The sequence below is a fragment of the Alosa pseudoharengus genome, unplaced genomic scaffold, assembly GCF_046254945.1.
Source record: "Alosa pseudoharengus isolate Yale_2024_CS ecotype anadromous, Long Island Sound unplaced genomic scaffold, YU_APseudo_1.1 YU_APseudo_1.1_scf_21, whole genome shotgun sequence".
Lineage (NCBI taxonomy): Eukaryota > Metazoa > Chordata > Actinopteri > Clupeiformes > Clupeidae > Alosa > Alosa pseudoharengus.
In genome coordinates, this window is record NW_027468674.1 from 19,029,712 (window position 1) to 19,041,366 (window position 11,655).

The 11,655-nt window shown below is 43.4% G+C and overlaps 1 protein-coding gene across 3 annotated transcripts in view; it reads right to left on the minus strand.

Annotated features, from left to right (window-relative positions):
* rnf213b (ring finger protein 213b) overlaps positions 1–11,655 on the minus strand; it is a 57,404-nt gene that overhangs the window by 26,814 nt on the left and 18,935 nt on the right. The window lies entirely within an intron of this gene.

Genomic DNA, 11,655 nt, shown 5'->3' on the forward strand with positions numbered 1-11,655 from the left:
CTAGGTTTTAGTAAAGGATGGTTTAGTGGAATAACTGTTCCATACAGTCTCAAGTGCAAGCAGATTCCTTCAAATGTGTCACTGACTGTCAAAATACCGTTTGAAGTTGCGCTCCAAAACACACCCATGACTGATTAAGAAACATAAGGCGCACCTTCTTGCGCCGTGCACCGGACATTTCATAACGTTTCATAACTAAACCACACACAATACGGACTGGAGAAACCCCGAAATTTGTTTAAACTATTCACCAGAGACCATGCGCTTTAGACATAATAGGGCCCCTTGTCTTGTCCTAACAGTCTGATCCAGTCCCACTGTCTTGTCATATGTCTGTGTCATGGTCTTAGCAGACATAAACGTCAAGCTTATTGTTTTTCTATGTTTCGCTGCAATTGTTGTGTTAGAGCGCCATCTACTGGGCGAAATGGTCATTTTCCCGGTATGCAGAAATGTGTTCCGCCTACTTCCTGTTCTCTCACGCACGGAAAAGAAGTACGAGTTGCACGGATGTTTTAGTGTCTCGTGAATATTCAGCTACCAGTTTACAGCGGCTAGCGTGGTTGAAACGTGGTAGCGATGAAGTGTGTTATTTACGTTTGCAGTCAGTCATATTCTATGTGATTTATATTCCTAAAAAGCATAAATGAGCTGAAAGAGATGTATTTCTGTGTTACAGTTTTACAAAATTAATAAAGGAATGGGAGAAACTGAACAAAGGATCAAGCTGCATCGACGTTCTTTGTATCCTATAGCCTAATGTTTAACTTGCTGGATAACTAATGAGCTAAAGTTAGTGAGGCCAGTACAGTAAAAAGGCAGACCCTCGCCTGTCAAGACGACAAAATCTTCGCAAACAGCCGCTTGCAAGTAGTTCACCCCGATCTCCTGCTCCATACGACATGGAATCTCAGACAGAAGCTCAGCTACCCGCCGACTCCACCGAAGCAGAATTGCAAGAACTCGAGGTCAGATCTCAAGCAATGGCATCCATCTCCTCCCGTGCATCGTCTGCTCGTGCATCAACTTGCAGTTCAAGAAAGAGCGCCATGGTAGCAGCAGCAAAAGCCAAAGCACAAGCAGCCAGAACCAGAGCAGCCTATTCTCAAAGAGAAATAGAGATGAAACTCCAGAAAGCAAAATTAGAAGCTGAATTAGAAGCTCTCCAATGCAATAAAGAAATGGAAGCTGCAATTGCAGAAGCAGCAGCTCTGCAAGCAGAACTAGATGAAGATCAGAGTTACGGATATCCAGGATCAGAGGTAAATCAAAGATACTTCACAGCTCATGATTCTCTGTCAAGACAACAGACGAAGCTAGAAAGGGAAACAGACCTGCTAAACCCATTTAGCAATTCTTCACCAGAGCCACAGTGGCATAGGCAACCAATGCCACCAGCAACAATGCACCACAAACCGTCCCCAATCAGCAATAAAGCATGGCAGGGAGCAAATGGCCATACACTCCCCAGTCCAAATCCATTTTTCAGTCCACCCTCTGACCACACCCCTAATCAAAACAATCATGATTCTGCAACCGCAGATCTGGCCAAATTCATTGCAAGAAGTCAGCTGGTGTCCACCGGGTTGACGAAATTCGACGATAGAGTAGAGAACTACTGGGCATGGAAGTCCTCGTTCTGCAACACCATAGACAACATTGGTGTGACGGTAGCAGAAGAAACTGACCTCCTGATAAAATGGCTTGGCAAAGAGTCGTCAGAACAAGCACGCAGGTTAAAAGCAGCCTACATAAGAGATCCCGAGGGTGGGCTCAAGACCATCTGGCAGCGCCTTGAAGAGTGCTATGGCACACCTGAAGCTATAGAAGGGGCGCTATTTGCAAGATTGGAGAGCTTCCCGAAAATATCCAACAAAGAACCTGCAAAGTTGCGTGAGTTAGCAGACCTCCTCCAAGAGCTGTTGGCTGCAAAACAAGATGGGTTTCTAACAGGACTGGCATATCTAGACACAGCCAGAGGAGTAGCTCCAATTGTTGAAAAGCTCCCGTACAGCCTGCAGGAGAAATGGATGTTTTACGGTTCTCAAATTAAACGAGAGCGCCGGATTCCTTTCCCCCCATTTGGTGTATTTGTGAACTTCATTCACAACCAAGCTAAAGCGAGAAACGATCCTAGTTTTAACATATCTCCTCCCACAGCTCCTGCCATCAGGAGAGACAAGCTCAGAAGCCCCACTAGTAATACCAATCAGTCAGTGTTAGTTCACAAAACCCAAGTTGGTGACTCTAGCCACAACAGTGAGCCAAAAGTGGACTCTCCAGATTTAACCAAACACTGCCCAATTCACAAAATGCCTCACCCGCTAGGAAAATGTAGGAACTTTAGAGACAAACTACTAACAGACCGCAAACAGTACATCAAAGAGAACTCCATCTGCTTCCGATGTTGTGCATCAACAGCTCACGTTGCCAAGAACTGCAACACAGCCATAACATGTGCGGAGTGCAAGAGTGACAAGCATGTCGAAGCCCTTCACCCTGGTCCATCACCGTGGAAAGCCAAACAATCCCCACCCATCTCAGACAACGGCAGGGAGGGCAGAGAAAAAGTACAGCCTCCAGAAGCTGTAACATCCAAGTGCACTGACGTATGCGGTGAAGGGGTGAGTGCAAGAGCTTGCTCAAAAATCTGTCTAGTCAGCGTGTATCCCCAAGGTCGCAGAGAGACAGCTACAAAAGTGTATGCGATCATTGATGAACAAAGCAACAAGTCTCTTGCCAGAACAGACTTTTTTGAAATGTTCCATGACAAAAGCTCCCCATCTCCTTACACATTAAAGACGTGTGCTGGCAGTGTAGAAACATCCGGAAGGAGGGCATGTGGCTACATGATTGAATCATTAGATGAGAAGATGTGCATCCCTCTTCCTGTTCTCATTGAATGCAATGAACTCCCCAACAACAGATCAGAAATTCCAACTCCTAATGCTGCTCTCCATCACCCACACCTGAAAAGCATAGCTAGTGAGATTCCCCCCTTAGATCCCAATGCAGAGATACTTCTGTTGCTAGGCAGAGACATTCTAAGAATACACAAAATCCGACAGCAGATAAATGGACCCAATAACGCCCCATTCGCTCAGAAATTAGATCTAGGCTGGGTGGTGATAGGAGACGTGTGTCTTGGCACAGCACACAGGCCTTCATCCGTCACCGTCCACAAAACATGCGTTTTAGAAAATGGTCGCCCTAGCTACCTCACACCCTGCTACAGCCACATGCATGTGAAAGATCCCACACAAGGGAAGTCCTTGCTGCAGTTTCCTCCACCTCAGCACTCAGCTCCTCTCTACAGCGACAACTCAAGCACCTCAGTCTTCACCTGCACCGACCAAGATCATCAGCCTGCTCCATCCATCGAAGACCTCAAGTTCATACAGATAATGGACAATGAAGTTTTTCAAGACGACACAAAAAGCTGGGTAGCACCCCTTCCCTTTCGGTCTCCTAGGAGACGTCTGCCAAACAACAGAGACTACGCGCTGAAAAGACTCAGGTCAGTGTGTCACACTTAAGGAAAGAAACCTGAAATGAAAGAACATTACACACAGTTCATGCAAAAAATGATAGACAACAAACATGCTGAACTTGCCCCAGCCCTTCAAGAAGGAAAAGAATGTTGGTATTTGCCATCCTTTGGCATCTACCATCCCAAAAAGCCAGAGCAGATCAGCATAGTGTTCGATTCAAGTGCACAGTATGATGGGACTTCGCTCAACAACGTCCTCCTCAAAGGGCCAGATCTAAACAACAACCTGCTAGGCGTTCTGATAAGGTTCAGAAAAGAGAAAGTTGCTGTAACTGCAGACATCCAGCAAATGTACTACTGCTTTGTTGTCAAAGAGGAAGATAGAGACTACTTGAGATTTCTGTGGTTTCGCAACAACGATTGGAAGAGTGACATTGTGGACTACAGAATGCGCGTCCATGTGTTTGGGAACACACCTTCCCCTGCTGTGGCAATATACTGCCTCAGACGAGCTGCAAGAGAAGGAGAAGCAGAATTTGGTGCTGATGTGACGGCATTCATCGAAAGAGACTTCTATGTTGATGATGCACTGAAATCCTTTGCAACTGAGTCTGAAGCCGTCAGTGTCATCAAGCGAGCACAAGAAATGCTCTCCCGCTACTGTCTCAGACTGCACAAGATCACGACAAACAGTGCAGCTGTGATGAACGCATTCCCCCCTGAAGACCGTGCGAGTAGCATCAAAGACTTGGATTTTTCTGCAGGTGATGCTCCCATGCAGCGCAGTCTGGGTATCAGCTGGAATATACTCACCGACACATTCACCTTTCATGTGCAGAAAGACGACAAGCCTTTTACACGCAGAGGCGTACTCTCCACCATAAACAGCATCTTCGATCCTCTTGGATTTCTTTCACCTGTCACAATACAAGGCAGGTCACTGCTTAGAGTGCTGTCCATGGAAAATGGAGACTGGGACTCACCACTCCCTGAAAATCACAAAGCAGAGTGGACAAAGTGGAAAAGTTCGCTCCAATGCCTCCAAGACCTACAAATTCCCCGCTGCTACACATCTCTCTCCCCATCTGGGGCCAGCTCTAGAGAGTTGTGTGTGTTTGCAGATGCTTCTACGAAGGCTATCGCGGCAGTAGCCTACCTGAAAGTGACCGATGCAGATGGCCACTCTGAAGTTGGATTCATCCTCGGCAAAGCAAAGCTGGCCCCTGTAAAAGAGACTACAATCCCCAGACTCGAGCTCTGTGCAGCAGTCCTCGCTGTGGAAATAGCAGAGTTTGCTATGAGTAGTATAGACCTACACATTAACTCTGTCACTTTCTTTTCAGACAGCAAAGTTGTGTTAGGCTATATCAATAATGAGCAGAGAAGATTCTATGTTTATGTAAGCAATAGAGTCCAACGTATCAGACAAGCAACTTCACCTCATCAGTGGAGATACGTCCCCTCAGAGCTCAACCCAGCGGATCACGGCTCACGATCAGTGCCTGCTGCCTTATTGAAAGACACCACCTGGCTGACTGGACCCAGCTTTCTGTCTGGTAAGCGCCCATCTGATCAGCAACAATCATACAGCATCTTAGACCCCCTAGCAGATCCAGAAATACGGCCTCAAGTGTCAGCACTGTTCACCCAAACCACCAAATGCCATCTAGGGGTCGAGCGTTTTGAGCGTTTTTCAAAGTGGACCACCGTCGTAAGAGCAGTTGCACGTTTGACTCACATTGCTCAGTGTTTTGCTCAGACCAACCAAAACAACAGCTGCAGAGGGTGGCACATCTGTAAAGAGGCAGTCAAAGCAGACAATCTGGAAAAGGCAAGAAAACTTTTGATCATGAACATGCAAAAAGAAAGCTATCCCAACGAATTCAACAACATTCACAAACAGACGAACATAATCAAACAAAGCAGCATCAGAAAGCTTCATCCAGCAATTGATGAAGAAGGACTGCTCCGAGTTGGTGGGCGCATATCTCGTTCCAGCCTGGAGATAAACAGAACAAATCCTCTCATCATCCCAGGTCAGCATCACCTAACAACCCTCATTGTGCGTCACCATCACGAAAAGGTAAAACACCAAGGCAGACACTTCACAGAGGGGGCCATTAGGGATGCTGGAATGTGGCTAGTAGGAGGGAAAATGTGCATAAGGGGCACACTATTCAAGTGTTGATAGTATATTTTTTACTACCATATTTCTCTTGAGACTCAATCAGGACGATGCAAGTCAGTATCCAGGCTTTATTCTTTTCAATGAGGGGCCTAGTGCCCCTCAAGGGAGAAAAGTACATGTTTGTGTCACCCCATCATGGGTTTCACCAGATTCTCAATATTCTCTTCTAACTTCTCTGACTAACAGAGACCATATTTAAAGTTACACACAAAGAAGGAGTGACCTCTAGGTCCAACCCAGTTTGAATATGCAATAGAAAGGGAGGATGAGGATTAGGCCTTCATCAGGTCTGGTCAGCTTCTATTATCTTTTAATTAAAACTACCCCCTTTCCTGGGAAGTCCTTCAGAGGCTTGGACACATGCTGTTCTACAAACATTCACACCTTGGCGATGGGCAAAAGGCATAAACAATGGATACACTGCATACAGACCAAAGACACACACACAGGGTACACATGGGTACACAATCACAAATGACCATAAGAACTATACAGTCTTCAAGTCATAAAGACTTGAATCATTAAACCATTCACATAAAATATGAATACAAAATATTCCCTTCAATTCCCCCTTTTCAAGTCCTTAAAGACTTGAACATCTAAACTTGCTTACATAAATTATGAATCAGCTTATTAACAACAGAGGACTTTTAGGGTGTGGAAGGAGGTTACAGATAAAAATAACAACAGTAGAAAGACTGACATCGTCTATCATAGAAACAGCTAAGAAAATGCAACCAAAGCCAGTTTCCATTCTTCGTGTGGTGCACAATGTTTAGTATGTGTATGTGTGTGCAAAATGTGCTTAGGGCGGCGCTTGGCTCTATTAATAGGGGGCGTTCCCCCACACCCTGTGTTCCTCTTCTTTTTCTTCAATGTTTCCTTCTCCAGTTAAAGTATACCAACAAAATAAAAATTCTCTAGTCTGAAGGTCAGGGTCGACTACCTGGAACCTTCGGATCCTTGCTGTTTTTGGGGGTTATTCTGCCCACAGCAGGTCCACTATTCTACCAATCTTTCTCGTGATGTTCTGACTAAGGTCCTTTTGTGGGATGTTACACAGGACTTCCAAATGCTGCTCTCCCAGGAACACTGAAGTCTGCTGGGGTCTCCAGGGGAGGTGTTGGTTGCTTTCCCCCTTTCGATAAGTTGTGTCTCGTCACACTTCTGAAGCCAGCGGGGGAAGTGAGATATGCGTCGTTAGGATGTTTCTGGGTCTGCGACTGTCTGAGTCTGTCAACAGATCTTGCAAATACATGTAGCTTTGGAGCAAAAGGTTTAAGCTTTCATTCCAGTACTAATAAGGAAATTATTATTCAGTGGAGTTCAACATTTTTCAAAGATGACGTCAGCTGCAGTCAGGTCTGTCTTGACCTCTCAGTTATACCTCCAAACACGCAAACAATACAGTACATTAACTTTGAGGCTTGTGATGCCTCAGAACAGAATTCCTAGTAATAATGTAAACATTTCTTATGACGGGTAACAAAACATCTCGTCCAAATCTAATAAACAGTGTTCTTGAGAAGTACGAGGTTCAAGTCCTCAACCTGTAATGTAACAGGCTATTTACACACATCACCATTGTTAAAAACCATCAACATGGTAAGGGTCTGTTTGTAGACATCAACTATCATCCGGTGATGGGTGGCTAGGAGAAAAGCTTGTAAATGTATGAATTAAATCATTACAAAACAACAAACAAACAACATAAAAATGAAAATTCAACCCATATGTTTTCTAATGAAATTAAAATATATCAGCCGTTAAGGCAAGCAAACAGACCATCAGAAATTAAACCAATGAGAACAAGGAAAAAAATAAAATTAAAATAAAATAGCAACACAGCCAGAAAAGGCTCAAATGAGGATTATATAAAATTATCCTCCTGTTATCTTAGCACCTATAATGGAATTGGGAAATCTGTAACCATATCATCTGAGCAACAAGTATTCCTAGTCAGGACAAGCTGAAAAGGAAATCAAATGAAATAAACCGTAGCATAAAGAAATAAAAGGTGCAATAGAATAACAAAAATAAAATTCAAAGTCAAAGAGAATCAAATCAAAGAAAGTATAGAAATGATATTAGTTACTACCAGCATCTGTACAGCCTAGGTGCTTTAAAGCAACAGAATCTTACAGAGTCAAGCAGTGCCTTGCAGTTTCACACGTCAACAAAAGTATGCAAATGTTTTCAGTTTCTCAATTGGAGACAGTCACACCTACAGTATGGGTCTTGAGGGTCAGTAAAACAAAACATTAGGCATTCAAAACAAAATGACAATTTGAGCAATAAAACCAGTAAACTTAGAAAGTATTTCAAGTCAATAGCATCTATCTCCCCCTTTTTATAGTTTCTTAACTATAACCAAATAAAAGTCATTTCAAACATAAAGAAACTCAAGTTGTGGGTATGAATCCATTCAATTGAACATTTGCCCACATCAAACAAGGCGTAAACATGTAGCAAACATTTCCCATTGGCATACAAGCAAAAATTAAAATCTGTCTTAACATGTTAAACCCCAAAAGACAAAATAAAGAAAGACAAATGGTTGAAATCAACAATGGTTTATATCTCCCCAGTGAAGTTCCTTTGTGTCCATGGGGGAGAAGCTGGGGGGTTGGTTATAGAATACAGTGGTGCTAAAACAAAGGCAGTGAGATAAGATAGCAAAAGGTGTGAAAACTTTTGACCCAAGAAAACAGACAAAAGAAAGAACATAATTTCAACAGTTCAAGACTTAAAATAAAGTAGGCCTAAAACATCATAAACAGCAATCCATTTCAGCTGGGAAATAAAAGTTACAGGAAAAGAAAAGGTACTTGATACTAAGTCCTTGATCCTGCTAAGATTATAAACTTGCAACAATTCCTCACCCATACATTTCAAAACATAAGGACTTGAAACAAAAATGGAAACAGACACATACAAAGAAATAAAAAAATTTCACACACACAGGGCCGGCCCACACGCGCATTCATTCATACTGGACACACACAGCTCCATGGAGCTGGGGACAACTTAAACGGGCTGCAGGAAGAATTTCCTGCTTAAAAAAAAACGGAACAAAAGAAGTTTAGTCAAGCCTTTTCAGTTAGCTCATATTAGCTCACAAAGACATCGAGGCGCCTCTAGCGGCAGCTAGTTAGCTCAGGCGTACTTAAAAGAGGCCTAACCATGCTCTCTTGAGGTTATGCTATGTTTGCACACTTGAAAAAGGTTATTACGACATGAATCCTGGTTTGATCATCCATCATAAGTCTCCATAATTTAAAAAGTTATTATTATCAATCCAATTTCAAATTAGTTGTATTTTATCAATTTGAAGAACACAGTATCATATCCACTCCAATGTTTTTACTTTAAACGGTGGAAAGCGTCATTCGACGCCCCAACTATTAACTTACGCTTTCAGTGCAACATCTTTATAGGCTACTTCAAACTGTGATCTTAGTTACACAATCTAGAGATGGTTTCATACATCTGTTATGACCAGCAACACTCTTATGCAATTTCATTTTCAGGTGAGAGTCTAGGCAAGCAGTCCCCCAATGTAGCCGTAAAAATGGGGACTGGCCAAGAACCCCGGCTACCCCTGAAAAGCTTAGCAGCTAATCCGATAAGCTCCAGATTGTGTCCATAGGACCGAATATGTTTCTGTCTAAAACATACATGGCTATTTCCAGAACTATTGTTCTAACGCCAGTCTCATAGAGACGAAAGTATTCTCAGTGATACTTACGGGCCATTTACAGGAACAAAACAAGCTTGTTACTAACGCCCAACAGAGCTCCCTGCTGGAGCCCGATAGTCTGACAAGAACTATATAGGACTTTTACCCAATCTCACCACCAGAAAATATCAATTGCCTTACCTTAAGAGTGTGCCGTCAAAACACGATGTTGAAGATCTCTTTCAGCAAAACGTTGAATCCAATTCTAAATCCAAAGTTTTTATCTCACGGTTGGAACCTCCATAACTGATAGTATATTTTTTACTACCATATTTCTCTTGAGACTCAATCAGGACGATGCAAGTCAGTATCCAGGCTTTATTCTTTTCAATGAGGGGCCTAGTGCCCCTCAAGGGAGAAAAGTACATGTTTGTGTCACCCCATCATGGGTTTCACCAGATTCTCAATATTCTCTTCTAACTTCTCTGACTAACAGAGACCATATTTAAAGTTACACACAAAGAAGGAGTGACCTCTAGGTCCAACCCAGTTTGAATATGCAATAGAAAGGGAGGATGAGGATTAGGCCTTCATCAGGTCTGGTCAGCTTCTATTATCTTTTAATTAAAACTACCCCCTTTCCTGGGAAGTCCTTCAGAGGCTTGGACACATGCTGTTCTACAAACATTCACACCTTGGCGATGGGCAAAAGGCATAAACAATGGATACACTGCATACAGACCAAAGACACACACACAGGGTACACATGGGTACACAATCACAAATGACCATAAGAACTATACAGTCTTCAAGTCATAAAGACTTGAATCATTAAACCATTCACATAAAATATGAATACAAAATATTCCCTTCAGTGTGTCACTTGCAGAAGATTGCGAGGCAAAATAGAAGATCAGATGATGGCAGATCTACCTGCAGACAGGCTACAAGTAGCACCTCCTTTCACTTACGTTGGCCTGGACGTGTTTGGGCCTTGGGAGGTAACCTACCGTCGGACCAGAGGCGGCCAGGCAAGCAAAAGGTGGGCTGTGCTGTTTACATGTCTATGTGTACGAGCAGTACACATAGAAGTGATAGAGACTTTGAGTGCGTCCAGTTTCATCAATGCTCTTAGGAGATTTTTCTCTATCAGAGGGACAGCAAAGCAAATTAGGTCTGATAGAGGCACAAACTTCACCGGTGCTTCAAAAGAGCTGGATCTTGAAGATACAAACATTCAGCGATACCTGCAAGACCAACAGTGCACATGGATTTTCAACCCCCCACATGCTTCCCATATGGGGGGTGCATGGGAACGTCTTATTGGTGTAGCACGCCGCATCCTAGACTCCATGCTTCTGCAGCAGCGCTTTTCCTCTCTGACTCACGAAGTCCTCGTCACACTAATGGCAGAGATTTGCGCTATCATTAATGCAAGGCCTCTTCTGCCAGTTTCCACCGACCCAGAAAGCCCACTCATCCTTACTCCATCAATGCTGTTGACGCAGAAGACTGGAACACCGTCGTCACCTCCATCAGACTTCGGCAAAGCAGAAATCCTCCGTCAGCAGTGGAAGCAAGTCCAACATCTGGCAGAAACCTTCTGGCACAAATGGCAGCGAGAGTACCTGAACACTCTGCAAAGCAGAACCAAGTGGCAGGACAAAAAGCCCAACTTGAACGAAGGAGACATCGTCTTGATGAGAGACAATGCAGTGAAAAGAAACCACTGGCCAATGGCAATGGTCACAAAAGCACTTCTCAGTAAGGACGGTTTTGTAAGAGCTGTGGAAGTCAGAGCAATTAAGCAGGGAATTCCTAAAGGGTACACCAGACCCATTTCTGAACTTGTTGTACTGATTTCTTCCAAGCAAAATGTTGAATGTGTTTAGGTAATGTAAGTTAGCAGATATGGCATCCTTAAGATACCAGGCAGGGAGTGTCATGGTCTTAGCAGACATAAACGTCAAGCTTATTGTTTTTCTATGTTTCGCTGCAATTGTTGTGTTAGAGCGCCATCTACTGGGCGAAATGGTCATTTTCCCGGTATGCAGAAATGTGTTCCGCCTACTTCCTGTTCTCTCACGCACGGAAAAGAAGTACGAGTTGCACGGATGTTTTAGTGTCTCGTGAATATTCAGCTACCAGTTTACAGCAATAAGTCGCTTTAAATATAATTTGGTTCCCTATGAGGGCAATGCCTGTAAGTATTATTTCGTTTGCTACATGTGTGTTAGGTAACTGTGTGACATGCAATATAAGCCATTTTAGTTCATTGATATGGTTTCTTATATCGTA